Source organism: Physeter macrocephalus, chromosome 11 (genome assembly GCF_002837175.3).
Source record: "Physeter macrocephalus isolate SW-GA chromosome 11, ASM283717v5, whole genome shotgun sequence".
Lineage (NCBI taxonomy): Eukaryota > Metazoa > Chordata > Mammalia > Artiodactyla > Physeteridae > Physeter > Physeter macrocephalus.
Genome location: NC_041224.1, coordinates 57,942,645 through 57,948,168, shown reverse-complemented (window position 1 = coordinate 57,948,168; position 5,524 = coordinate 57,942,645). Strand labels below are relative to the sequence as shown.

The 5,524-nt window shown below is 37.3% G+C and overlaps 2 non-coding genes across 2 annotated transcripts; one reads left to right on the top strand and one right to left on the bottom strand.

Annotated features, from left to right (window-relative positions):
* The first annotated feature begins 470 nt into the window (after positions 1-470).
* TRNAR-CCU (transfer RNA arginine (anticodon CCU)) lies at positions 471-543 on the top strand. The gene has a single exon. It is a non-coding gene; the product is annotated as a tRNA-Arg (tRNA).
* Positions 544-2,195: 1,652 nt separating this feature from the next.
* On the bottom strand, positions 2,196-2,310 carry LOC112066315 (U5 spliceosomal RNA). The gene has a single exon (XR_002892556.1). It is a non-coding gene; the product is annotated as a U5 spliceosomal RNA (small nuclear RNA).
* Between the last annotated feature and the right edge of the window lie 3,214 nt (positions 2,311-5,524).

Here is a 5,524-nt window from a genome sequence, read left to right as displayed (position 1 = left end):
TTATATTTTTATACCTGAAAGTATTTTATTGATCACCCAATCATATTCTTCTATGACAAAATAAGTACATTAATTGAATTTTAAAACTTTTTTCACGTCCTTTAAACTTAAAATTTTTTAAAAATATTTATTTATTATTTAGGCTGCTCTGGGTTTTAGTTGTGGCACGTGGGATCTTCGTTGTGGCATGTTTAGTTGCGGCATGGACTCTTAGTTGTGGCATGCAGACTCTTAATTGTGGCATGCATGCGGGATCCAGTTCCCCACCCAGTGATCGAACCCGGGCCCCCTGCTTCGGGAGTGTGGATTCTTACCCACAGGACCATCAGGGAAGTCCCTGAACTTAAAATTTTATGCACTAATGTTTTTCTTCTGGATTGACTTACTACAGTTATTAGTACATGCTTGATCAATACAATATAAATATATTACAACTTTTGATAATTATTAAACATAAAAGTGTCGGGACTTCCCTGGTGGTCCAGTGGGTAAGACTCTGCACTCCTAATGCAGGGGGCCCAGGTTCAATCCCTTGTCGGGGAACTAGATCCCACATGTATGCCACAACTAAAGATCCCGCACGCTGCAACGAAGTTCCCACATGCTACAACTAACACCCAGAGCAGCCAAAATGTATAAATATTTAAATAAATAAATAAAGTTTCCAAGAGCTACTTTCCACCTCTTACATTGGCAGAGAACAACAACAAAAATTTTTTTTAAAAAGTCATTTTGTTAGAACAGCATTTCTTAATTAGATGGATGCGTAGTATTGGGTTGGCCAAAAAGTTAGTTCGGGTTTTAACATCTTCCGGAAAAACCCGAATGAACTTTTTGGCCAACCCAATACTTATTGCTAGAGAAGACAGAGTTCAGTTTCAATGCTTCCCCCCCGCCCCCATTTTTCTAGCTGTAACCTGAGAAAGCTTTTCCCCATAAATCAGTAGATGGAAGGGGTTTCAACAGTGTCACTCACTCCTGTGACCAAATAGAACTTGGGTCTGCTCGCCCACGCATCCAGTAAAGCCATTCCCCTGACACTGGGTTCTGGTGAAGGATCTTCAGGCGGTTCCAATGCAACTGGGGTCTATGTGCTTGTGGTCAGCATACAGTTAACTTCTTTCTTCTGATGGGGATTTCAGTCTCTGCAAAACAGCTCAAAGAATATAGCTCAGAATATTATCTGTAGACCTTGAGGGGGAACTAAAAGTCCTTGACTTTGCTTAATAGCTGAACAATTTTGTCTTGCTTGACTGTTTTCCCTTGTTTCTGCATTTTCTCACTTCTCTGCTTAAGTTATTATTTGGAACTTGTGGAAGGCCTAGGAGGCTAAAGTTTTTCTACAAATAGGAAGCAGGCAGCGGACACTGTGTGTGTGTGTGCGCGCGCGCGCGCGGGGGAGGGGGGCGGGGGTTCTGACCTGGGAAGACGCCATAGTGTCCTGCTTGGTTATACTACCATATAATGAATTATCAGGTGACAACTGAACTAAGACCTCCTTAAACTCTGTTGAAAGAAAAGGTTTGGAGCTCTTTTATTTTTATTTTATTTATTTATTTTGGTTGCATGGGGTCTAAGTTCCAGCCTGCAGGCTCCTGCACTGGAAAACGGATTTTTAAATCACTGGACCACCAGAGAAGTCCCACTCGATGATTACTTATATTATCCACACATAGAACATACAACGTTTTAGAAAAACCCATTTGATTAAGTAAACTGTGTTATTAATGTCAATTTTACCTGTTTCTCTTTGATCAGGCTTCTTTTTTTTTAAATGATAATTTTCCCTTTTACTTCAGTAGTTTTTTAGGCTGTACTGGGTCTTAATTGCAGAATGTGGGCATTTTAGGACTTCTTAGTTCTGGCATGTATGCATACAGAATCCAGTTGGATTGAAACTGGATATCCTGTACGGGGACCAGAGAGTTTTATCCACTGGACCACCAGGAAAGCCTCAATCAAGCCTTTATCAGCATATCACCTGTAATATATGTAATTCTGTAACCACCCCTCCCAGACACTAAAGAACATAAAAAAAACCTAGAAACACCTAAAACTACACCTAGTGGAACACAGATTTCTAGAAAATCCTTTTCAGTTTAATACACCTACATATATAGCCAGACACTTGGAAGTAGTTTTACTTTTAAAAACAAAATATATTAAGCTTTCCATTTTTTTTACCACAGTTAGGCAACCTTGCCAAAGCAAGAACTCAAAAAATTATTGTTAAGACTCAATTGTTTCTCCCCACGGAAATCTTTAATAAAAGGCGAAAGATTTATTTGATACGAAGAGCAACCAGAGTATACCTAACAGCCTTTGTAACTCATTTTTCCAGTAACTACAACTCCTAGTACGCTGATGGTGGCTATTTATCCCCAGAGTTACTGCCAGAATAAATTTATTCAAGGAATTCTGAAAATAATATTTTCATACTTAGAAAAGTTGAGTAAGAGAGAAATTTTTATTAACTTGAAAACAAACTATTTGCAGTGTATTATGGGTATGCAAATGAACCTGAATAATCTCCCTTTACACTCCGGAAATATCTTAGTACTGTATTCAACCATTGCTCTGGGGCCACCTTTAAGGGGCAAAACGGTGGCTTGGCTGCCTGGGATCTTAACTCCATCCTTGTCTACTAGAGACGTTATGATTTTATCTATTTGTACACTGGGACTTTGATATCTTTTAAGTAAAATAATTTTCTGATAGTTGGGGCAGGGGTGGGCCATGAGAATAGCAAAGTAATGGTTAATATGAAATCCAGGATACTAGTTACCTGCAGTGTGGAGTGAGGGGTAAGATTGTGGAAAGGACCACAGAGGTTTCAAAGGTGTTGGCAATATCTTTTTTTTTAAACTGGGAGGGAGGCATCAAGTATTCATTTTATTACTTTAAAAAATTTTATTTATATATCATATAACATTGTATGTAATATTCATGAACATTATGAATCTTTCCCATCATTGAGGTCTACTTTTATGTCATTTCATACAGTTTTATAATTTTACCATAAAGATTATTTTGGTTAGATTTACTTCACTTTTTTTCTTTTAAATTTTTTAACATCTTTATTGGAGTATAGTTGCTTTACAATGGTGTGTTAGTTTCTGCTTTATAACAAAGTGAATCAGCTATACATATACATATATCCCCATATCTCTTCCCTCTTGCGTCTCTCTCCCACCCTCCCTATCCCACCCTTCTAGGTGGTCACAAAACACGGAGCTGATCTCCCTGTGCTATGTGGCTGCTTCCCACTAGCTATATATTTTACATTTGGTAGTATATATAATTCCATGACACTCTCTCACTTCGTCCCATCTTACCCTTCCCTCCCTGTGTCCAGTCCATTCTCTATGTCTGCATCTTTATTCCTGTCCTGCCCCTAGGTTCTTCAGAACTTTTTTTTTTTTTTTAGATTCCATATATATGTGACAGTACAGTATTTGTTTTTTTCTTTCTGACTTACTTCACTCTGTATGACAGACTCTAGGTCCATCCACCTCACTACAAATAACTCAATTTCATTTTTTTATGGCTGAGTAATATTCCATTGTATATATGCGCCACATCTTCTTTATCCATTCATCTGTTGATGGACACTTAGGTTGCTTCTATGTCCTGGCGATTGTAAATAGTGCTGCAATGAACATTGTGGTACATGTCTCTTTTTGAATTATGGTTTTCTCAGGGTTTATGCCCAGCAGTGGGATTGCTGGGTTGTATGGTAGTTCTTTTTTTAAAAAACTTTTTATTTATTTATTTTTAATTTATTTTCATTAATTAATTAATTATTTTGGTGAAGGATGACTTTTTTTGAATTTTTAAATTTTATTTTATTTTTTTATACAGCAGGTTCTTATTAGTCATCCATTTTATACACATCAGTGGATACATGTCAATCCCAGTCTCCCAATTCATCACACCCCCTGCTGCTTTCCCCCTTTGGTGTCCATACGTTTGTTCTCTACATGTGTGTCTCAATTTCTGCCCTGCAAACCAGTTCATCTGTACAATTCTTCTAAGTTCCACATATATGCGTTAATATACGATATTTGTTTTTCTCTTTCTGACTTACTTCACTCTGTATGACAGTCTCTAGATCCATCCACATCTCTACAAATGACCCAATTTTGTTCCTTTTTATGGCTAATATTCCATTGTGTATATGTACCACATCTTCTTTACCCAGTTGTCTGTCGATGGGCATTTAGGTTGCCACCATGACCTGGCTATTGTAAATAGTGCTTCAGTGAACATTGGGGTGCATATGTCTTTTTGAATTATGGTTTTCTCTGGGTATATACCTAGTAGTGGGATTGCTGGGTTGTATGGTAGTTCTATTTTTAGTTTTTTAAGAAACTTCCATACTGTTCTCCATAGTGTCTGTATCAATTTACATTCCCACCAACAGTGCAAGAGGGTTCCCTTTTCTCCATACCCTCTCCAGCATTTGTTGTTAGTAGATTTTCTGATGATTGATGATGCCCATTCTAATCGGTGTGAGGCAATACCTCATTGTAGTTTTGATTTGCATTTCTCTAATAATTAGTGATGTTGAGAAGCTTTTCATGTGCTTCTTGGCCATCTCTATGTCTTCTTTGGAGAAGTGTCTATTTAGGTCTTATGCCCATTTTTGGATTGGGTTGGTTTTTTTTAAATATTGAGCTGCATGAGCTGTTTATATATCTTGGAGATCAATCCTTTGTCCGTTGATTCGTTTGCAAATATTTTCTGCCATTCTGAGAGTTGTCATTTTGTTTTGTTTATGGTTTCCTTAGCTGTGCAAAAGCTTTGAAGTTTCATTAGGTCCCATTTGTTTATTTTTGTTTTCATTTCCATTACTCTAGGAGGTGGATCAAAAAAGATCTTGCTGTGATTTATGTCAAAGAGTGTTCTTCCTATGTTCATTCCTCTAAGAGTTTTATAGTGTCCGGTCTTACATTTAGGTCTCTAATCCATTTTGAGTTTATTTTTGTGTATGGCGTTAGGGAGTGTTCTAATTTCATTCTTTTACATGTAGCTGTCCAGTTTTCCCAGCACCATTTATTGAGGAGACTGTCTTTCTCCATTGTATATTCTTGCCTCCTTTGTCATAGACTAGTTGACCATAGGTGCGTGGGTTTATCTCTGGGCTTTCTATCCTGTTCCATTGGTCAATATTTCTGTTTTTGTGCCACTGCCATATTGTCTTGATGACTGTAGCTTTGTACTATAGTCTGAAGTCAAGGAGTCTGATTCCTCCAGCTCCGTTTTTTTCCCTCAAGACTACTTTTGCTATTTGGGGTCTTTTGTGTCTCCATACAAATTTTAAGATTTTTTGTTGTAGTTCTGTAAAAAATGTCATTGGTAATTTGATAGGGATTGCATTGAATCTGTAGATAGCCTTGGGTAGTATAGTCATTTTCAAAATATTGATTCTTCCAATCCAAGAACATGGTATATCTCTCCATCTGTTTGTATCATCTTTAATTTCTTTCATCAGTGTCTTATAGTTTTCTGCATATAGGTCTTT